General features: G+C 50.7%; 1 protein-coding gene across 3 annotated transcripts in view; it reads right to left on the bottom strand.

Annotated features, from left to right (window-relative positions):
* LOC125955830 (uncharacterized) overlaps window positions 1-24,538 on the bottom strand; it is an 84,279-nt gene that overhangs the window by 2,935 nt on the left and 56,806 nt on the right. For all 3 annotated transcript variants that reach the window (XM_049687076.1, XM_049687074.1, XM_049687077.1), the window contains one exon: window positions 17,213-17,411. The gene's annotated coding sequence lies outside the window, so the exon portion shown is untranslated. The remainder of the gene's footprint in view (window positions 1-17,212; window positions 17,412-24,538) is intronic.

A 24,538-nucleotide genomic window follows, 5' to 3' on the forward strand; every position in this document is an offset into this window, starting at 1 on the left:
AATGAGCTTCTGAGCATTTGAATACTCCGCTTTATGAGGCTCTATGTGTAAATGTGGCGTCCGTGATGGCCTATTCGTGGAGGTGGTGGTAGAGAATGACTTCATTTGGTTAATTACTAAAAGTGCCAGAAGCACCAGAAGCGTCAGCACCTCGTCATCTATCGCTCTCAGCAGCGCCTTGCCAAAGTTACCGAAGATTAATATGTGATGCGAGGGTTTCCGAAATTTGAAATGCTTCAGCACCGTTTGATGTGCAATTTGAAAGAAGCGTTTTTATTGTTTCCGCAAGTCTTTTGCACCTGCTGCCAGCCTGTTTTGAGCCTGTTTCATCTTCAAATCTCTTGTTCAAAGTAATACCCATCGAGGTACGAGGAAAGTTCACTAACGGAATGCAATATATTATTTCACTTCTTTTTTCTGAAGTTCTTTGTTTTTCTTTTCGCGGAGGCAAAAACAACTCTCGTGCGTTCTCAGGTGTCTTTTGAGAATTCCTGCCATTCTTGGTACATCTAAAAAAAAGGATACCTGGCTCTGCCGGGTGCTTGCATATCTACTAACAATGCCATTCTGACGCCCCTTCCAAGCATCATAGTTTGGGGTTTTTGCAAGGAAATGAGCCGAGTCAATTCTGGCTGCTGGAGCCGTGTAGGGGGTACGACAATGGGGATAAAAAAGGTTGCTCCCATTAAACCCATTCCGGTCAATCGAGCAGTGCTTTTGTGTCTGGAATAATCGAACCACCGTCGAGGTATTATTATACGGTCGATACATTCCGAACTAACCGTCCGAAATAAAGCGATAAATGATCGAACCGAAGCATTCGGGCTTCTGTTCTCTTTTACTATTTTTGCTGTGGGCGGGTAGACCGGATGGCATGTTGAGGCAGTTTTGCAACAAAACATGATGCTTTTATCGGTTCTAATTCTAGAAATTTCGAAGAAATTCTACATCTACGTACGGATGCGTCCTTGAGTATGTTTCTTCGGCGATTCGTATTAGTCTATTCATATTATTCTTATATGAGTAGCTTTCAACGGTATCATTAGTACTCCGAATCATCCCGAAATTCTCTGAATCCTGTAAGTACTCGTGGTATCAAGATATCCTGGGATATCCTTGTATTTCACTTAGTAACTCCGATGAAATAGACCGACAAACGATCCTAGCATGTCTATAAGGCTTCAAGAACCTCTAGTAGCCATTGCTAACATGGCCAACTAGATCTATTCTCGTATCAGTATCAATACGAAATTAATGCACTATGCCTACTATGATGTAGGCCGTATTACAGTCCGAGTAAATACGATGAATATCGAAACCCCGTATCCGATAGACTGCCCCAACAGTACAACCTCTTGACGTATTGTATTATTGGAAAATGTCAAAAGACCAACGCGAGATCGGCGAGAAGTTGGCCAATCCGAGAGAAGTGGAATCCGTAGCAAATGTGGTGTGCGCCTTCGCGACGTTCGTTACAATACTGTGCTCGCAAGCGTTGGCCTCTACGAAGGTCCTCACTCACTCAGCTTCTAGCGTCCAACAACTCCAACAACACCTTGGTGCTGTGGCTGGCTTTTCCATCAACGGTTTCCAATTAAAAGAAAAGAAAACTTCAAAACCGAACGCGCTCAACTGCGAACGACCCTGCGAATGAATGGAAAAGGTGGTCGGTGGTCGCTGGTCGCTGTCGCGTTAGGTCGTCGAACGCTGGCCGCAGGAGAAAAATCGGTTCATAAATAAGGCTATATCGAGGCCTAATAGAGTGGCACACCTATCCTCGCGCGCCCCTGTCGGTGTGTGTCCGTTAATCGAAGCCCGTTGAACGTGAACACGGTTCCACTGTCACGATCGAGCACGGGGTAGTGCCTGGAGCTCGGAGCCACCCGCCGAATGAGCTAAGGTAGGTCACCGAAAACCGTTCGATCGCAGGACAGACTGGCAGTAGCAGTGGTGGTAGAAGTGAAGCGCAACAGGTTGCGCGGACTCAGCCTGCGGCCAGCCAGCCAGCCTGCCAGCTTCATTCACACGCCCCGGACCAATGTTGAAATATATATATATATATGTATGACACACAGACACGGAGAGTAATTGGTTTCGAGTCTTGGCGGTCTTGGCGATGTTTGGCCGCGACGGCCGCACGGTGGTACAGGTCGTGACCGTGGCTGGTGCTGCTGCAGCAGCTGCAGCATGCTGGCTTCTCGGAGGGATGATATCATCCCTCGCAGGCTAGACTCCGGCCCCCTTTCTGGGCCACCACCAGGCATGTTTGTCTTGCGGACACGCCTATATCTCCAGACTCACCAGCCGTGGCCACGGAGAAGCAAGGTTCGAGGTGTGAACCCGACGGCCGTCGACATTGTGGCATGCTGTCGAAGTCTGTCTGGGGCACCGTGGCTTACCCAATATCTTCAGAACAGCAGCATATTTCATTCAAAATTCAACAACCACCAGAAGACAGTACGAGCGCCGAGTGCTGAAGTTCTTCTCTCTCTGTTTCGAGGGGCGTAGTAGTTGGGTCGGTTGGGCAACTGGTCTCTCCTCCCCGGTACCCGGTAATTCTGTGCGAGATATGATACCGAGATATCGCGCCAGAGCACGGCCGGCCACGGTTAAAGCGAGGAGGGCCATTCTGCGGCGTAATCAATAAAGTAATGCCCGGTAATACTTCTGTGTGGCGGGGCCCCGATCTTGAGCGGCGCTTGATTGCATCTTCGCTTTCTGTGGGCAGCGCTTCAACCACGAGCTCCACGAGGTACGAGGCGAGCGAATCGAAAGATTTGCTGCTGCAGTGGTCGAGTGTTCCGTGGGAACTTGGCGTTCTCGGCGCACTTGCGCCACAGATGCCGACTCACCGGGACCGCGGTGCGGTGCCGTTGACGCCATTTATATTGAGTTGTCCGGCGTTGTTCGGCAGGCGAGGCGAGGGGTTCGATTGCGGGGAGAAGCAATCCAAACGGGGTGGTTGTTGTTTTTTTGTTGTTGTACAGTTGAAAACGTGAGATGACAAAGAGAGCTTTCGGTGCCAATAACCGTTTGGGAAGGATTTGTTGATTTAACAAGTCGGCAATTCAATTATGTGGTACCGTGCTTCAATCGTTTCTAATGTGTTGCATTACCGTTGCTTCCATTTTCCCTCCTCATGTTTTCAAATCATAGTGGAACATTTACAAAACAGCCTCTACCGTAGTACCGTTCGTGACAGCCTTATGATTTAGAGTTATCATTTAATTTACCATTATACCAGCTGCCTTTATTATACTTTAAGCTACGATGCAAATGCTAAACTTAAAATAAATTGTACAAAGATTATGAGAATGAAGCACATTTGAGCAAACATGATAATGAACTTCAATCAAAATGATCCCTGTATCAAATGAAATACGATTAAACGATGCTGCAAATCAACATAATCGTTTTCCCCCTTGTCTTCTAATCATTTTCATGAATTTCATAGCGTAAGTGATACCCTCCCTCATTTATTGCATTGCTTTGAACATTTTAACAGCAACACTTGGGATATCTCCTAATTATTTGAACAGATGACATTTTACAATGAACAAAATTGTAACAAGTAACAGTGTAACAAGTTTTGTATGTATCCGCGATCAGGTAAGCAAGACGATCGTGATTTGTTTGCGAGAAATGTCTCGTGGATTATACCAGAGATCAGATCAGGATTTTCAGCTTCAGTGGCGCATGGAAATTCAATGAAGGAGAAAGTTGTTGTGAAACTCATAACCATGGTTTTTTTTTCTGACCTACTACTGATTAGCACCAGCAACGAAGCACTTTTGAGCAAATCAAATGATTATACTGTTTGTCTTCATGATGTTCACATTAACAGAAAAGACAAAAATTATCTATTTAAATTGTATGAACTGAATAAAGGGTAAGGTTTCCATGTTGCTAAATCTGAACGTTTAATCATGTTTATCTTCATTAAAGTCTGCTTCATCCATTCTACTGCGTACTATTACGCTGCTCACAGCGATCTTTCCCTTGAAATCTCTTACCACATTCCCAATGTTCACTGCGTTGGCTGTCGGTTGTTGTTTGCTGGACGACCACCACGATTGTAGCGTTGCTAGGGTCCGTATCTAAGCTACCCTGCTGCTCCCGAGAGTTTCAAACGGTTTGACAGAACTTCATCTTTCGCACCGACAAACGCACCAAGGGAACCACACGGACACGGACACGGACTCGGACTTAGATCTGCTAATTGAACCGAACAGACCGGCACCGGGGACACAACAAACTGAACAAACTAGCAACACACCGAACTCGTTAGAAATCACCGTTGCGTTCCGTTCCGTTCCGTTCCGGATCGACCGGAGCGCCAATGCCCATTTGTTTCGACCGCAATCCACACTGTCAACACCGCGTAGACCTCACACCGTGTGGTGCGCTCGGAATCTCGGAACCGAAGGACCGGCTCCGAAGAGCCGACGACTGTGACGGTCAAAGGCCATAGAGCACGAGCGAGCAAAACGTTTGCTTCCTCGATTGGTCCGCGCGCCCGCTAATTAATCACCAAAAACACAAGCTGCCGGTGCAAATACGGATTCGGATTGGCCAAACCAACCAAACTACCATGCTCTACAACCCGCGGCGCACTTACTTATGCATACACCCCCCGGGGAATGGCCGAATGGGTTGGTATATCGGTCGCGACAACTTTTTGGTGGGGCGAAAGGAGGAAGCATCGTAGCCGTTAAAACAACACTCCATCGCGTAGCAGCAAATACAACATATGTATCCGGTTAGTGGTCACTCTGGTGGCGCATGAGGTGACAGAGCGTTCAACGGACGTTGAGTTGAGTTGACTTGACGACGGCTAATAATGACGGCGACCGTTGTCGCATAGTAACCGTAGATCATCTCACGTCTGCAACCACGAAAATGGTTGGCGCTTCAGTGAGGAGATCTAGCATGCCGGAAAAGCAATGCCTGGTTCTGAACTTCCTCACTTTTGGAACGTCCCTCTCTCGGCGATGCGGTGCCCCGTTTGAAGGACACTCGGGGTGTTGAAGAATCGCAACGACGGGAACGGCGTTCCTGGGCACTGGGAACTGGGAGTTCGGAGTCCAGTGAACGCTGCTCAAGGTCGTCCAGGGCCCGAAGGTGCCGTGTGCCCGTATCTTCAGGTCGATCTTCCGCCTGAAATGGTTCGCATCGTCATCGGTGCAACCATTATCAGCTCGTTTAGCTTCCATTTCCATTAATTATAATTTTTAAGCCCTCAAACGAAAGCGACCACCCGAGTTAAGCCCGACAGTGCTACTGTGTGTGTGTCTGTGTCGTAGGAAGAACTCTCTGGCTTTTATCTCTTCCCATCGGAAAGGGGTCGAGGAGGCCGGCCTGATATCCCTGGAGGCTGGAAGGTAGAACGCGAAACCGCAGACACAAGGACGCATCTTCAAAGTGATCCAACGCGCGGTGCGCTCCACCTTTAATGGATTCTTTTCCCTCCCTTTTCCTTGTCCTTGTGGTCTCGGAGTGACATCCAACTACCTATAGAGGTAGTTGCCGGTGCGCTGGGATGGCAGATAGAAACAATTACTTCGAAAAAGGGGATTCGCGTACAACGCAAAATCCGAACGTAAATCGTTTGGCCTAGGCCGGAACGCGGCGAAGGAAGAGAATTCCAGAACTAGCGGCCCCCAGGAAGCTGGTGAGGTGGTGGTGGCGGCAATCAGCGACAGCGACAGCGTCGGGATGGGTGGATCCGCGAACCGCGACAAACCGAAAACAATCGGTTTTAATCGGTTTGTCGGCCCCCGGAGGGCGCGCGACCACCACGCGGTCGGTCGATTGCGTTGCAACGTCCCTGGTTTTCTCCATTCTCGGCTCGCGGCTCGCACTCCCGTGGCTATCTTAGGAATACGATTATAATGAGCAAAATGCCATACAGGAGAGGGCGAGGGGTCGCCGAACCGCCGCAGCAACAACAGCAACAGCACAGGAGAAACCGATCGGATAAGGGCAGTCTGCTCGTGGTTGTGGTTTTGCTCTGTTCTGGCCGCAAGGTATGTCAAGTGGTTTCTTGCGCCAACGAGTACTACTCTCTTCTCCTTCCTCCTCCTTCCCTCCCCCCGGGGGGGGAAGCTCTCGAACGGGTGAGATCTTGTAAAATGACAGATAATTGATGTTCGCCCTTCGGCGTTCCGCGATGCGATGGCGATGCGACGGAAACGCATCTTTTGCTTCGGTTTCGGAGTGCTCTAGGTGCTGGGCTGCCTGCGCAGAGCAGTCCAGGGAACATCAAAAGCCGCAAATGCGCGGTTCGGACTACAAAATCACCGTAAAGCCTTCCAGACCAGATAAGAACCAGCCTACGACGTGTGCTCGGGAGTGACAATGTGTACGCGTCAGCCAGCCTGCCAGCCAGCCGGCCAGCGTTGTCATGTGTTCTATCTTCACAGCAGCACCGACAGGTACTGGCACTAGCTGCGGTTGCAACTGCAGCAGTGGCACCGGAATTAATGTCTTCATAACATACGACGCATTCTATGGTGTGCATTCTGTACACCACGGCTCATCCCGGTGGTTCCGGCTCGCTTTCATCAAGTAGAAGAAGGAGCCGATGGTATGGTGCCTCGGCTCCTCGGCTGTGCCCTCTCTAATAAGTCATTGCAGGATGAGGCCAACCGAGAAGTCTTCAAGCAGTCTTCAAGCACACATCAAAGACATTTCCTATGCGAATTCATACGGCTGCGATGGATCGCTTAATTATGGCCGTAAAAAGCAGTAGGCTAGCGTTGACCACAATGGTGGTAACAGGAGGAGGAGGAGAAGGAGGAGGAGAGAAAAGGCCCCAGACCCCTGGTACGGTTGTTGTGAACGGGCCCTGACAAATGGACACCTGGCCCCCAATAGACACACGCGGCCTACGACATTGAACCTTTCTTTATGGATCCTCCGCCAGCTTCTAGGTATGCGATTGCTGGCGGTGGTGGTATGATGATAGCAGGCGGAGTATCATGCCAGCAGCGTCGTTTACAGCCCCGCTACCGACGCGAGCGGCACAATAAATATCCGACAAACGGCAAGACCCGGCCAGGCCCGGACGACAGGTTGCTCGGTCGGTCTGCAAACATTTGCCTACGATGACATCTCTGGTTCGCTAAGCCCGAAGCAGCAGCAGTAGCAGCAGCAGAAGGCGCCTGCTCCGTCTGTCATTCCCAGGGCGGACTTGCTGCGTGCCTACTTGGATGATGGGCTTCTTTATTAGGTTAGGTTTTTTTTTATCCATTACCAGCACGCCATATTGTAAATTACGGAAAGCCAAATCAACTTACTTCCATTTTTATTGTCGGCTCATTTTATGGACTAAACTTCCCGTCCCCGTCTCCTATCCACACGCCACAAACGCAAACAGAGAGTGCTAAAACAACAGAAATCACTTTCGAACTTGTTTGACTTTCATGACTATGAGTGGAAATGTATGACGTGTAATTATCATTTTTCGTACAGATGACTTCATCGGCACCGACGGGGAGGTTGCAATGAATATTAACAAACGGTGACACGCTGTGCGCGCAGGACATCAGTTGAACAAAAAAAAATAATAAAAATACACCAAACAACAAAACTAAATGCGGCATAAACAGCACCACAGCACATCAGTAAACGGTAATTATAGTTGTTCCTTCGCTCGCGCTGAACGTGAACGCCAATCGAAACGCAAACAACAGCCGAAACACATGAGCACACACACATGGTTGGTGGTTGGTGCACATTTGAATGAATAATGCCGCCGCGAATCCAGCGAACCGTACCAGTACTGTACTCTGTTGTCCTGACAGGTGCCTGAAATTTGATAGTTTGACATTTCAACGGGGTATACGGTCGCAGACGAATGGCCACCGCGCAGCGCAGCGCACTGCTCCGTAATTCATTTATGCACTCTCGATAAACCAAATGACATTTTGAGCGTGGGAAATGTCCATCAATTAGACCGGATGGCCGGACAGCCGGACGGCCGGACGGCTGGACGGAGTCGGTTTCACCATTTGACGGCGAGCGCTCGAGCGAATTCGCTCCGGACCGGGACCTGTTGTTCATGGCGTACGGTAAACTGGCGAAAACGCGGATTTCAGGCCGGACAGAGAGGCAGAGGTGGATATACAGGACAGAGGCAGGTTCTAATACGCAGAATGCAGACCTAATGACGACCTCACCATCGTGTGTGTGTGTGTGTGTGTGTGTGTGTGTGTGTGTGTGTGTGTGTGTGCGTGTGTGCAGGCTGCCGTGCGATTCGTGATGCTCGACTAACCACGACCATCGGACCAGAGCTGGCAGAGGCAGCCCCGTCCTGGAGCTACAAATCCTCGTGTCATGGCGCACTTACAGTGGAGCCGCCTCTGGTCCAAACCCGAGCTCTGGTAGTACACAGCTGAACTGGACTGTGGATTCACGATAAAGAAAAAAAAAACCCTCGAAGAACGGCGTGTGTACGCTAGATTGAACCCAGGGACGTGTCCTATTTACACTATTTTATCCCGGTGAATGTGCGAGCATTAGCGACTATGGCTATATGGCTGCAAGGTGTGTGCGTCGTCTCGTAGGTCGCACCGTTCGTGCTTCAATGAATGCGATATCGCGCGGGAGCTGGGGACCAACCGGCAGCAGGTGTGTGTGCGAGGCGGTGTGTCAGTAAATTGTTAAATTTATTCACTTTATCTCTATGACTTCTCCACCGTAGTATACCTTTCTGCTTTCTTTCATTCTGCGTCACCAGATGAGTCGTCCTGGGTGGGGTATTCGCCCGCGTAAGACACACTCCGGTCCCAGTGCCCAGACGACTATCGGACGATGCGCTCGTTCGGACACGATAGTACACTTTCCACTCTCAGGACAGGCAGCGTTCAGGAGTGGTTCGCGACGCGACGAGTGGGTTTTGCAAAGTCGGTCACAGGCCCAATCGGTTCGAGGCAAGCCCATTAAAAGGTCAGTTCACTCGGCCCAACGGCGAGATGTCCGACAGCGCAAGGGCATACACCAAGCGCCTCAGCAACAGGAGGTGAAAACCGGGGCAATGCATTAGCTCCGCACAACACATTAGAGTGTGTGTGTCTTCGGTGCCGACACCTCGGGCATTTCGACACCGAGCGGCTGGTCTGAACGGTCGAACGTATCTCTCGTATGCGGCTCTGATCTGATTTACGCTTCCATTTGCTGTCCGATGCCCACACGACTCCCGAGGAGGCCCGAGGAAGACTTCCTGGTTCGCGCACTCGCTGCACGCTGCACGGACTGGCCGCCGTATGATAAATGGCGGAACCTGCGAGCGAGTACCCATAAATCGAACATGCATTCCTACATTCGGGATTTCCTTCGAGACGAAGAACGTTGATCAAAGCTCAGCATAACATTAGGACAACCGCGCTCTATGCCCTCCAAGCAGCAGCAACAGCAACAGCAGCGAACCTGCGAACTAGCGTACTTGTCGTCGTCCACTGGTGCCCTACATAGCGGCCGTCAACCATCGTTGTTGGAACATATTTCATGCACATAAAGTTCCGGTGGTTCCTCCGCTTCTGCGGTGCCCGGCGCACCGTTCTACTTCTATCCAGGGTGTCTACATTACAGCGAATAAATTGCATAAAAATGGCAACAAATTGTACTTCCGTCCTCATCGTCGTTACCGGCAGCAGCTCGCGTAGCGACGATCGCAATGTTTCGGGACCGCGCGAAAGAAGAGCTTCTACGTGCCTTAAACTATTGCACGGGGGGGAACTTGTTGAATACGTGACCAACGCGGGCGGTGTGTCTAGGTGAGTAATTTTTTGGTTCACTACTCGCCCTAGAGCGTAGCGTAGCGCATTGTCCTCGTAACTACTGGGCTATGTAACAACGAACTTATCGTTTCCATCAGTTTGCGAAAGAATTTACATTTTATACCCCGAAATACCGAGGAAAACATGGGACGTTGCCGCGCACAGAAGACATATTGAGAATTTTACACGTTGTTTCCCAAGGAAATGGGCTCCCATTTGTCCTTGCCTCATGGAGCAGCGGCTCCTGGGGGCTACTGGAGTCATACTTTCAGTTGACCGCCTAGAGAGGGGCATGTAGGGGTTAAACCATTTTCGGTAGCTGCACAGCCCTAGATTGGGGAGGGGTGTATGGTAAATTCCACGGGAACAACTAATCCCAGCTACTAATCCCGGCATTACCAGGCGATGGTTCCCTAGAGTATCGGCTGTTCAAACAAAGTTGCTCGACGAGCTTCTTCACCACACCCCAGACTTTTGCTGCTGCAAAAGATGCTAGAAATCGCAACGGAATGCATCCCCAATTGGTCGAAGGATTTGTGAGGGTATTGCCCAGGAACAGGTTGCACAGGACGACTCCACACTCGTGACTACCGACTACGACCGAATCCCATGCTGTGTCTACATCTCTCTCTCCAGGGCGAGTGCTAAGACAAATGGTAGCATTATGGAATTAATACTCCCCCCTGGAACGCCCAGTCCTTTCTCTCCTTTCCTACGGTGCCGACCTGCAACATTCTGCACAAATGTTGCCAATGGCTGCTCCTTGCTACTACTGCTACTGCTGCTGATGGAGGAAATTAAACGAAAAAGACAAGGAACTTATGTCAACATCACAGAACCAGGCAGCAGAGAAGCGGTGCCTGGGCAAGGGCTAATTAGCTAATTGTCACAATGGTCCTCGCCGCGGTGCTGGTCCCGGGGAATGCCACCCGGTACCCGGTATGGTCCGATGTGAATGTCCATTCATGCAGATCTTTTTTTGTTTCCTTCTGTTCGGTTCTGCCGGACTTCGTAGACTGGACTGGACATGGCTGGACATGGCGGAGAATGAGTTATGGAGTTAGTGACCACCGGTGGTGACCGGGCCAAGACCAGTCCAGTCCAGTCCAGTGGTGGACGGTCGAAAGTAAAAATAGTACTTCTGACTTGTCGCCGCACAAAATGCTTTAATAATGAAGCCCTAGAGCGGTCCCTACGTGCTGGACATATACACACACACCGGGGGCTTCAACGCCGTAAATCATTGTGAACCGTACCGTGCAGTCCGGACCATGTTGTTTGGCGTCCGGGAGGACACCACAGACAGACGGAGCTGGTCCTGTGTCTCTGTCCTTCTCTCCCTCCTCAAAAAGCATTCTCGTCGGTCTGTGTGTAAAGTAAGTGGAGCGACCTTCACCACTGTAGACCCCGGCCGGTCAGTGGCCACTGATGGAGAGGGGAGGTGAAGCAACCCTTATATGTCGCGGTCCATCGATGAAGTTAGAGTATTGCGAAAAGGGACAACAGGGACAGGGAGTAAAAAAGAGGCGACCGCCTAGAGCTGCCCAGATTGGCCACCAGGTGCTCCGGGGGGTCATCCTCTGGCATGATTTATGGAAGTGGTGCAAAGTGGTGCAGTTGAAACGATACATTTACCGGTAAACCCGGTACAACCGCGAATCGTGGCCTGCCTCTAGCTAGAAGCGTTGAAGCATAACTTCTACTCTACTGCGTGCATAGTTTGAGCATAGCGAGAGACCACCCGTTGCGTTACACCGACACCAGCGTAACCGATCGATCGGTTTCACTTTCTGTTGACGCTCTCAGACACACTCAGAACCGGCCCATTCCGTATAGCGCATCGCAAACTTCCAGCGGTCACTCGGTGGTCTGAGGGAGAACTTTTCTGCAACTTTTTCTGCTCTACTCTTTCGCGGTCACGCGGTTTTTTTTTTATGGTCAGACCATCTTCACCACCATTATGAAGGAAGAGTCGACACCAGCACCACCATTGCCCCCCGGGGGAGAATGATTTGTTAAGTTTTAGAGCTCTAATTAAGACGATAATGGTATGGAATGGAGAAACTCTCTCTCTTTCTCTCTCTCTCTCTCTCTCTCTCTCTGGCGGTTCGTACCAGCTTGTAATTCCCGCCTGACGTCGGTGAAGATAATGATGACGATCATGAAGATGATGGCGATGAAGCGGAGTTGCATCGTGCATCGGCCGAAGGATAGAATGTACATATTCCGGGGCTGTGGTCACCAGTGGCACAAAACGCGGAATGCTCATACTGTACATTGCGTCCTCCACCGGGGACTTAATCCTGGTTCAAAGTTTTGCCGAGAACGGTTTTGCCGAGAACCGCACGGAAACCTGGAAACAAATGCTTTTTAACAATATTATACACAGCGCAGTGCAGGTACCACTCCTGGCGGATAGTGTCTGTGCAGTCGGCAGTAGTGTGTGGTGCCGATTTGATACACCATTTCCACACACTGCAACCACTACTAACTGAACCTGTGCCGCTGAAAGTGCTTCAATTAAAATGCAACTCTCGTTCGGTGTTTCGGGTTGTAAAAAAAGCGAAAAACGAAAAACGAAACATGAACTCCTAAAGTGAAACACCACTACCACCACCACCACCAGCTACCGAACTTGTACCGTACCGGAAACGGGCGTGGAACGGTGGCGTTTGTGTTCGACGTTGGCCACCATCAATGGGTTGCCCGGCATGGCCGGTGCCGACAAAATCGAGAGCAGACCGATCCAGAGAGAGCGAGAAACCGATGCTTCCGTTTTGGAGTGTGGTAGGGTAGTGGAGGAACTTTCATTACTTTCGACTTTCGAACCAATTTCCTCCTCCCAAAAAACAAAAAAAAACGGGAACAATCTGGGGGATGGGGATTAGGGTTTTTCCGGGTTTCTGTGGTCGAGAAGTTTAATTGGAGTTCTGTGTGCCCACACCGAGTGATAATGGGGTAAATCAAAATAACGAAAAACGGCTTTTGGTTTATGTTGTTTTCTTTCTTTTCCTCTCGGGCGAGAGAAATAGATTGTGGAGCATAAGCTGTTCTAATGAGCTGTTCTGGTTCTGGAGCTTTGGTGTGATTTTCTGAGTGTTTCCATCCGAGTTTAGTCTGCAAACGTTGGTCCAAACAGCTGAGTCAAGTGTTTTAGGTAGGATTTGTTGTGAAATGTCTTCCTCCAGCCAGAACCTGCTGCCTGAGAGCACTTCATAGTAATGAATGTCAAAAGGACCCAATTTGAAGTGATCCACTAACCCCTGCTTGTTGACCTTACCTTCGACTAACCTGCCAACATCGACCTGTCCTCCACCGGCTCTGCCTTGGGTCCCCACTGTCGCTAACGATTTAAATCCCGATGATAAACATCACTAGATCGAACGAACGAACGAACGAACGAACGGCGATGATTGGCAGTAAATTGTCCATCAAAAATGCTTCCACCGTCACCGATGACCTTTTTGTTGTGCGCAATCGATGAGATCGGCGACAGGGCAACGGTAGGGCCAGGGCTAGAAGCGTGTAGCGGTGGTCGCAGCTCCTCCCTTGGCGCAGCAGGAATTACAAGCAATGCACCACAGCAACAACCGCTCTACCTCTCCAAAGTGCCTCCATTTGACATTCTGACCCACTGCACAATCGGTGAACGGTCGATCGAAGATCCGGCGATCCGGCAGCTGTTGCCTCGGGCCTCAGGCAAGAGACCGCGGACGTGGACGAGGGGGCGCGCTCCAAAAATAAGCTGGAGCTGCCCTGGAGTATGCCATTTGCTGGGCTTTTCGGTTACGGTTTGGTTTTGCGGTCATTGAAGCACTTGACGGTGCTAAGGTAAAGAATATCCCAAGATCTTTACGCCCCGAAGCCAGATTCCCCCAGGAGAGAGAGAGAGAGAGAGAGCGAGCACCTTTCGAGCAGTCAGCAGGTTGGTACAGGCGTGCCAGAACGGAAAACCACAATAATGACAGCACCACTTGACACACAACCGGCCCTCCCCTCCTTAAACCACCCACCAGTTGTTTGGAACCGAGCGAGAGATGCCCTGGAATGCTCAGTTGCGCCGTTGTCAGCAAACGAGGTACCTCGATCCACGATCCATGCCTCGGCGTCTCCAGGACTCAGGCCATCCTTCGACCACCCTTTTACCTTAATGATATTTCCCCAGGCCTCCCCGTCCTCCCCTCCGCGGGGGCTGATAACATCTCGTCCCGGCTTCAAGAACGCCTGGCCCTTCCCACCGTAGATGGAGATCGATGCCGTGGCTCATCTCGTTAAGGTTAAGTTTTCACGCCAATCGATTTAAGACACAAACCCGGAAGACTCTGCGCTCTGCTGAGGGTGGCGGGGCTAGGAGTGGGTGGTTACAAGTAAATTGGTGTTTTGCCGTCCATGGAGGGATACGGTGCGGAATGATGGATGGAAGCGAAGGGCCACGGGCCCCGTAGTGGCAGCGGCACGCGGGAATTTCAATCAAAATTCATAATTCAATAATTCCACGCTTTACAGGGCTGGTGTCGAGAATGGCAGAAGGCAAAGAAGAGAGGTGCGGTGTGCGGTGTGCGGGGTGGTATGCGGTTTGTAATTGTCGTCTACCTTAATTCATCAAATCGGTTCGAACGGAATTTTCTTCTTCTTCCTCTTCTCTTGTATTTGGTTCTTCGGCTTTACATCGAATCACGGATCGAAGTCGACTGTGGTGAACGGGATTAAGGTGATTTGTTTTCGTTTTGAGGTTATGTCACCTGCAGAAATGGCTGAAAAGTGGGTTGCTTCGTTTTTGTCTTCCCTCCCGTCATTCCCTCATCCAACGTCCTCATTATAAGCGAAGCGAGTTCGCCGGGATTCACCACAGGAATCTCTCGCTTATCACGGTCAAGGCAGGAAGTGCCAGCCAGCCAGCCATCGAGCATCTTCCTCGGTCCTCGAACGTAGCACGCGCGCGCGCTCGCCAGCGGCGATACATAAATCAAGTTTGACAGTTGGAATACGGTTTTTCGCAACGACGCAAGCAACAAACGAATCGGAAAAGTAGGCCACACACACACACACGCGCCGGTCGGAATGCCAATTTCTAGCTGGCCGCGACTGATAAACATCCTCCGTTTTCGATTCCCGCACACACACTTAATTATGTTCCGTGCACGGGAAATAGAAAACAAAAACTCCCCCCCCCCCCCCTCGGCCACCTTGGGCAGCACTTGGGATCGTGGGAAATTGGCAGATTTGGGAGGAGAGGAGTTTTATTTTGATTTTCAATCGAAACGTGCGCTCGGAAGGGGAGCCTTAGCTTTTTTGTGTTTTGTTTTGGGGGCCGGATACCAAGAGTATGTGTGTGTGTGTGTGCTTGGAGGCTGAGACAAAAAGAAGAAGGCGAAGCGAAAAGCGGCAGCAGGGAGGAAGAACCGAACAACAAACGGCCAACAACTTCACTTTCAGCCGCAGTCCTCCGCTGTAGTGCCCTCGAAAAAACGGCACTTCAAATCATGTTGTTGTGTTGTTCTCCGGACAGTGTCAGTTCCATTGGGGCAATACATCGCCAACACCACCAACCGACCAACCAATTCATCCCATGCCAGTCCATTGGAGAGCACAGACCGCGAGACCAGAGCAGGCGGCGAAAGTTCCTCCTTGTTGTTGTTTGATCTATTTTATGTGTTTCGTGGCGTTTCGTTTTCCATTTTTTTTTGTTTTCAGACCCGGTGAGGTGGGGTGCAGGGGGCAGGTGGTCCCTGCCCGGGGTGGTTGGTTGGACCATGATTCGATCTTGTACATCGAGCCGACCAACGTTCCGGTCCATTTACAGCCTGCCGCCATCGGCCACCCATTCTCTCTACTGTTCTATATCGGTGGAAAAGGGTCTCCCCAGTCACCCAGCGGACAACGGAACAATACGTGTCCCAAAACGTTACGTACATACCGGCATCCCCCACCAGGTGACCAGAGACAGCGAGACGCTGCTGCTGGTGGGGGTGGCACATAAAGAAAAGGAAATGTTTTGGGAAAGTCAACATCCTCCTATAACCGTACCGCACACACCACACCACACGACTGCGGGACATTGTCAGATGTTTTCAATGTCTTTTGCCAGCGGTGGGAATGTGTGGGCCACTGGAAACTGGAGCAATCCAGCAACCAAAGAACCACCACCAACCACCTCGTTTCCCTCAGACAAACATCTTTCTTGGCGAACGAAAACGAAACAGAGTGCCGCGCTTCTCGCTATCCCCGTATACCGTCTATGTCTGGAGGGCGGGCGAACGTCAGCCCCCCCCCCCCCCCCGTCCCTGGCCGGACACAAAGAATGGACAAAACATCTCATATACGCCCTCATGCCGGGGCCAAGCACAACCCCGAAACAAAGTACCCCATAAAGAGTGGACTAAAGAGCCAGCAGCCAGCGCTACTTGAAGCAGCAGCAGCAGTCCGCGTGGAATGATGAAAAATGCGCGGGACGCGATATGAAAAGGAAAACCACCACGGCCCGCCCCCTCCGCCCGAATGCGTTGTCTACGATGGTCCATTCATATGCCGCTGCTGGGCGGCCATTGTGAATCAGTCACCAACACCGCAGTGGTCCACGTGCTTCACGTGACCGTAAACCGAAAACCTTTTTTTTTCGCACCGTCACCGTCACCGCCTACACACACACACACACGCGACTCGCGGAAGGTCAGTTCCGTCGGGCCGGGGTCGGGCCTAGTCCGGAGTGACCGTCAACCCGAGGTAGGTCGTGAGATTTGATGTGTGACAGACCGCTTCAAATGGAAAAGGGCTCGCGAGTGGAATGTGTTGGCGGCACAGATAAGCACTCGATTGATTCGCCGAGTTTGAAGTTCAAGTCCAGATTTACAGAGGGCATACCAGGCACCGAGGGCTCTTGATAATGATGATAATCTATGGTTTTGATGACACTTGGTGGTCACAGCTTGGATCCACAATCGCAGCTTATCCACACCACCCCAAAAAGTCACAGTCTCGAAGGCCTGCAATGTCTTTGTGGTTTCTGTTAAACCAACTCCTCTTATCAAGCTCTACAGGCAACTGGCAACTGTCACCTCAAGTGCGAGACCACTCTTGGACTTTTCACCCATAAAAAAAAGAAGAATCATTAACGACCACGACCACAACTGACGACGTGGACCAGAATGGAGCTATAAAGTGTCCACAGTGGCGTCAAGGCGTTGGATTGCAGTACGGGACCGGAGCGGGTCATAAATTAATACGTCATATCTTCCGACAGCAAACGCACACGGGGCGCTCACGAAATCAAACAATCAAATCATCGACAACATCTTGCGCGAAGATGGCGAGCGCAACGGAGCGGTGGAAAAGTTTTTCTAATAAAAGCCACACACATAGTGGTGCTTTGTGTTGCCATAGAGATAGAGGCCACCATGGCAACCGGTGACAGAGACACCATCGTCGTTCCTTACCTTACGATACAGTCTGGTAGCAGGCTATAAAGGGCTGCTCGGACGCTGGATTTTGACGCTGGATAAAACACTTTGCAGCAGCCGGTACCCGGGGGGACCCTTTGCAGTGACCGTTGGTATTGCGCAGAGGACAAGGAGGCTGGTGACAGCCCGGCCCTTGCTCAGTGTCAAGCTGTCTCAAGCAGCCGCGGTGGTCCAACTGGAAAGAAAGCACAAAAGCGAAGAGGAGTGTAAAAAAAAAACGGTAAAGACAAAGTTGGAGGGTGTCAGCAGCTCATCGGTAATCACCGATTCGGTCCGTTCCGATTAGTGTGGTGTCCCTCGGGCGGATCCGCATTATGATCTGGTTAGGTGCGCCTCGCAGCAGCAGCAACAGCAGCAACAGGCGAGTGCCAAGGTGACGACGGAACGGTAAGTCGCCGTTGAGCCGTTGTGCCGTTGCTGTCCGCGGCGGTGTTCTGCTTGTTCAATGCCTGTGGATGCCCCACAACCGAATCGTGGCAGTAGGTTAGGTCGTGCGGAACGTGTGTACTAGCCCCACAACCGGTATAACTCGTAATCACGCCAACCCAAATGACAGGATAACGGTGACAACACACAAACGGGACGTCCGAGCTCGCGATGTCCGTTGTTGGTTGTTGTAGGGAATGTATAACAGTATCTTTCTCTTTCTCTTGTGGCACTATGTGCAACGTTGCGGTGCAAGTGTTGTGCGGGTGACAAGTGTGTACGTAATTCAATCTAGCAGACCAGCCCCGCACCACCCTTTCCCACTTGTTCCGCATGTTTTAGTCTCGTTTCGCACGAACTTGCAACCACGGTGCAGGTTATGTAGCGTCATCATCACTGAGGCTTCAATGGCAATATGAATCGGAAGAGAGAGAACCGTACGGACCGCCTTCGCGAAGGTGCACTGGCGCGGTTTACATTCGTTCCGGTGTCCGGATCGATGGGAACGCGCTAGCGAGGCGCTAATGGTGGTTGGTAGTGGACGCGCAATAACGCGCGCTCAACAACAGCACGACACGGTGGCACCAATAATAGTGCCAATATGGCGCTGACGCAAAGACAACAGAACAGGCCGGCGGAATTTGATTGTTTTTCCATGTATTTCGCTCGCGGAGACCGGATACGGATACGGCAACCGGAGGAACACTCTCCACCATAAGCTGTTCCCATGTTGTTCTTCTGTTACCGATTGTGTACTAAGACCCCAGGCTCCAGGCGTAACCAGTGCACCACCATATGGACACCTGCCAGGCCACGGCGTAGCAGGGGCTTATAGACGGTCGGTCTGTATCCTGCTGTGGCTAGTCGTCTCGTCGTGGTGGTCTTCCGCTACTATACCAGCAGCAGCAGCAACCGAAGCTGGCACCAACAGGACGACAATGTCTGGTGTGCTGCTGCTGCTGCTGCTCTGGGGCCTCTTGCTCTATGGGATAGTCCGGGATTATTTCTTCTGTAGAGAAGCACCGCGGCGCGCTCGTCGTCGTCGTCGTAATAGGAAAATCTAGTAGTTTGGCACAGCATGAAGAAGTCACTGTATCGATGCATGCGTGCGTGTGTGCGTGTGTGTGTGTGTGTGTCCGTTTCCTGTAATGCTGTATCCTGTAGTTACAGCCGTTCCCCTCGGTTTTGCTCTCATCTAGGAATCTAGGACGCATTAGCAGATTAGCAGCACGACGGCGCTGATGATGCTGATGTTGCTCACAGACTCATGCGCTTTATGCAAAAAACCGAATCGAACCCATTATCGATTCCGGGGTACCGATTGGAAATCTGATAAAACAGCCCCAGACCCAGCCATCGAGTGGAACCGGGATGGTTCATTAATTTCCATTCCAAGGACCGCACACGGTGGATCATCATCGCTGGGGCTGGTTGGCTGGCTAGCTGGACTGTGCACTCTAACTCTACGGCCCCATACCGAACGACCTCTCCAGAGCAGCAAAATTAACATAATTATGTGCCACCCCAAACCAAAAACAAAAAAACTAATGCGAAACCGATCGGCGCACGACGAACAGAACTGGGGCAGGAAGGATCATTTTTCATTCCATTTGAGGGGTTCCCGGGGCCTCGTCTTTTGTCTTTTGGTCCGTGGTCCCGAAAATCCCGAAATCTATTTTCTATAAGCTACCCTCCCCACCACAAATTCCAGGTGGCATCCGGCTTCGTGAGCTATAATTTGCGATCAAACCTCGTGAACGTTCGTGCTCGTAAACAATGGGAACATACACACATACACGGGGAATTCGGTGCTTAATTGATATCACGCTGTGCGTTTTTTTGCGGCTTCCAAATCTGAGAATTCGAATGAGTTGACTGCTTCGCAAAGGCAGCACTAATTATGCTCCACTTTGGAATCGTCTTCCCTTTCTATCACGCAGAGACAAGACGCAGGGAGTGCGAGAGGTGGATTAAAGTTTAACGGATTTCGGATTCCAAATGGTTAACGGACTCATTTTGATGGATTGCAATATTGTTGGAGCGTCTGTTGCGTGCGCTTGTTAAGTCAAACAGGCCCACGACGCACGATGATCATCGATTGGCGGCTGCCAAATCATATTCCAATGATCATCCCCTTCCCGCCGGTCAGTAGTGAAAGACAAACATCGAAAAGCTCCGAAGCGAAGAGCAAACAACGCCTTAATGGCTGCCCATTTGATATGTTAATTGATCATTAAAATGCGAGACTCAGTTCGAGGCTGAGCGGGACCACATCGATGCAATCCAAACCGAGACCCCTTCCCTTCTCATGGTCCGGTCTGGGCTAACCAGCCCGTCTTTTCACACGATGCTACCGGAGACCGATCGACGGACTCCGACTGACGAAGTGTAGCCGCGGTAGCTCTCGCACACTTGGCCGGGCCGGGCGTGTAATAAAGTCGTGATTCCATAATCTATTATTGATTTGAATGGAATGGGTGGTGGTAGGCTTTAATGAACGTGTTACGCTCTTCCGGACCGCTTTTCCCGAAATCATAATCATTTGACAGGAACCAATTAAGGCGCAGCAACGCGCATTGGAATGTCCCACTTTTGCAAGATCCTGCTATCGCGGCGCATCTCCAGCTACGCAGGTTGCTTGGATAATGGCCGGGATAATGGTAAGGGATGATTGAGAATTAAAGCGATGAAGTTGATCACGATCTGCATACGAACGCAGCACAGCAGCTACTTCACCGTCCGTGAGAAGTCATTTGAATTTCATTATCATTCGGAGGCCTCTTTCAGTGGTTAACAGATAGCGATAAGCGTTATCGGAAGGGTGCATCAATGGAACCATGTCGCCCCGTGGAATGTTGTATATTGGTTGCACCTGGTTGGCGTACAGCTGTATCAGTGTCTAGGTGTAATACTTCTGTTATCAACGAAAGCTCCTTTCGGGTTCTTGAAGACCAACATGCAAAAATCAGCAAAGATCACGTGAGCAACATAAAGTGACGAGAGTAAACGACAACAACTCTCCGATAAGCGACTGATCAATCGAATAAAGATGTTAACATCATAAAATGCGGCCAAACAGCGCTTCGGGAAAAGAATCTTATTTAGATGCATATTGTTTGTGTTAGATTAATCAAACTGGTACCGGAAACGGATTAGATCCTTACGGTCGAGCGTCCCAGGAGGACGATATCCCATATCTTCATCTACTCCAATCACCAGCAATTCATATTCAAATGAGTTGGGGGGTCTGGGTCCTATTTTTATCTTTCGCTATCTATCTACAACCCCAAAATCCGGGTCAGGGGTGCAACAGTGCACCCTGAACGTCCACGACCATCCCCCAGTAGCCCCCCTGCGGTGCGGTACGGCCATGACATGATGATGTCTCTATCCTCGTCCCCATCCCCACGTCGCAGCGCAGATTCGGGACGTAAAATATCAAAAGTCAATCAACGGTAACGTACGCTGATGGTAGACGACGGTCCCAGGGCCGCCCAGGTTGATGCTCTGTCCTTTCGTGTGCCCCCACACCGGCGGGGGGGCTCAAGCTAATGACGATCGAGTGACTCCGGACACCGGACTGCGAAGAGTCGATCGGTGACCGATTCGGACCTCGGACAACGGCGATCAACTGGTCGCGCGACGCTTGATTGCGCAGATTGCGCACTACGAGGGAGAGTGACAGCTCAAGCGGCGCGAACGGAGCGACGGAGAAGACGAGTTCATTATCGGCCCATGTCCATGCTGCTGCTGCTGCTGCTGCTGCTGCTGCTGGGTCACTCATCATGAGATCGCGGTGATCGTGAGCATATATACATGTGTCGAGAGTATAGAGAGCGAAAGGGGCAGGAAGCGAGGTTCAAACAGAGAAATTAATCGTCCACCTTACTCGCATCGGCGATGAGAAAGAGAGGAATGCTACGGTGGTTGCGGAAATCGCGTTCCCATATCTGGGTACCTCCACGGGATCGTCACGATATGCTCCGTCCGTCCGCAATTCCCCCCGGAAGGGTGCTTTTGGGCATGACGAATTGGGGAAGAACGAGCACCGGCCACAGAGGTGGTGCACGATGCACTTGCACTTTTGCGCCACAACGACAACGGTTGAAGGTGTGCTGCTGGTGGTAACCACCACCATGATACCACTAGGGGTGCGGGAGTAAATATCTGGGAGGGCTCGCTGGAAGCAGCAAGAAGCGCGGCAAGAAAAGCACCACGAGAAGTGCAAAACCTGTCTGTCGGCAGCATCGTGAGGCCATTTTTCTGTCAGATGCAATCATTAATAAATGCGTACAAGCATGATGCTGCTGCTGCCGGTGCTGCTGCTCGTGTCGTGGTCGTGCCCTTTCGCTCGTGGCGAGAAGACGAACGGGGAGGCGGAATAAAAAAAAAACGGGCGAAAGGAGCGATCATCACCCCCTTAACTGGGACACACTGGAGCTGGAGGTGCGCGGCCGCGGAAGTTCACTGGCTACACACTGGCTCACAAGCTGACAGTGTTTGCACAGAAGAAGCACCTCAGTCGACTCGTGGTTGGAACGCTGGAAGGATTCGTCGGTTGGCACCACGTGATCTTTTCCATCCGGCCGGATTGGAATGTGTGTCAGAGAAGCTGAGAACGGTTGGCAGAAGGCAGGGTCCTCACGGTGTGCCAGATCCGAGCTCGCTCGGAAGTAGGTTCGATAACGGAGATTTACAAATGGATGCACACGGTGGTGCCTTGATCTTGACATTGGCTCGATTGCGTGTATCACTCCAGCATCGTGGTGCTGCTGGTGGTGGTGGTGGTGGTGTTAGGGGTGGACACAACACAAGTTAGCCTGCAACTAGTTAGCAATCACATTGGTCAAGGTTTCTCTCTTTTTCTCGAAGTTACCTACTAACAAAAAAAACCGTAACACTGTTGACCCAATAAAACCCGGTCCCTTGGTGGGGCGGCGTGCGTGCCACTGGCTCTTGCGAACACGGATTCCGGATTACGGTTGGCATGTGCATAAATTGGCCGGCCGGTATTCCCTCTCTCTCTCTCTCTTACTCGATGCTCGTTCATTAAGAAGTGCTTAAAGGCCCAGTTTAAAAGCGCAATTTTATCACGAAACAGCAAAAACAGGACCGGACACGACTTGTTCGAGATGGGGACGACATGCGGTGCGGCTTAGAGAGATAACTATTCCCTCAACAACGTTCGTTAAAGCAGATTAGGGGAGGCCATAGAGAGGTTTAAATGCAATTAATTATAATGGTGCAGTTTGATTGCAATTCAATAACATAAAGTTGAAGAGCTTTCGACAAAGCAAGCATTCTGTTCAGATTCTGTAAGCAAACAAAACCTCATTGAACTGTCACAATCGATGCTTTTCAAATCAATCATTGAAGTTTAATAGATTTGAAAATAGTCATAACTATCTAACTATAAGAAAAGTTTATCTAATCGAAGTTCTCAACACAAAACACCTTTCCACATGAGTTACATATTAATTGACATTTTGTTCATTCGAACCAAGACGTGTTTACCAACTGGACCACAGCTTCCACAGCTTCACCTGCCGGTTGCTGCCCGGTACAGTGGACACAAACAAACACAAACACAAACACAGTAAGGGTAGAGGGTATTAAACGAGACCGAAAATCACGTCGATTTGCTCCGAATTGGTCCGGATTGCGAGCTGCAGCAGCACGTTCTTAATACTGACTCATAAACACACTTTCCCCAAAAAACCATCGCAGCACGACAGTCGTTATTTGAGGGGGTCCCCCCTCTCACATCCGCTGCCAATGTTGCACGGTCACGTGCTACCGTTTTCCCCCCCGGCCATCCATCATTCTCACCAGCCCGACCAGCATCATGTCTCTTTTTTTTTCGGTGGGTAAGGTGCTGTGTTTTGGGTTTTGTTTTTCTTCTCGTCCGAAGGAAATTTAAAATTCACCACCATCCGTCCTCCCTGGTCGTCGTCGTCGTCGTCGGATTGGCCCAATTTCTTGGGGTAGACCCAAAGCGGGAGGTTGCGAGCAGCCCCTGCAGTGGCTTTCGATTGCGGTCTGGTAGCGGATCTTATTATGATTGCGCCCAAGGTTTCGGTGGCCAGTGGCTTTCGTCTCGCCGGCGACTACCGTTCGTTCGACTCACTGTCTCTCTCTTTCTTTGTGCTTGGTTGTCGATGTCATCAGTTTGGACCATTCGGAGCGGATATAAGTCATATTTCGCTCAACGCACAACAAACCGGCGGCTCTCTTCTAGCCCTAAAGTTCAACGGAAACTCATTACTATCGCTAAGCCGTGTGATCGCGTCTCTTTGGACCTTCAGTGCCTTCGTCTTTTTCTTCGCCTCACAACAACAACAACAGCAGCAGCAGTAGCAGCAGTCATAGTAGCATCATATTGCTGCCTGTTTTTTTTTTGTTGATTCGAAAGGAGGAAGTTCATTAGCGCTGATGCAGCTCCTGCGCCGGCGATGCTGCGGTGCAAGTTCAGGGCGCGATTTCAAGGTGATCGCGGGGATAGGATTCGCAATATCCCAATCACACCATCCCGGGTGACGTCTGATCAGGGTCAAACAATGGCGGTGGCATTAACCTAGTTCACGGTCCACGGTACGCGTTGTGTATGATAACAGTAAGCGCAGTAGTCTTTGACCGGCATTCGGGAACGCGAGCATAAATCAGATTCATTAGTGACGGTCGCGGTGGCTTTCGGTTTCCTGCCTCCAGTCTGGCCACTGCTTGGACCGCCACACCCCACAGCTGTTGATCATCGGAAAATTGATTTAGTGCTAATTTGGGCCGCTTGGTTTTGGTGCCGCCGGGCTTCGAAGATCTTCCAATTGAATTTCGACGTCCAAACTGTCGGCCTCCCGATGCTTGACCACCTCCTCCTCT

This window comes from Anopheles darlingi, chromosome 3 (genome assembly GCF_943734745.1).
Source record: "Anopheles darlingi chromosome 3, idAnoDarlMG_H_01, whole genome shotgun sequence".
Taxonomy (NCBI): Eukaryota; Metazoa; Arthropoda; class Insecta; order Diptera; family Culicidae; genus Anopheles; species Anopheles darlingi.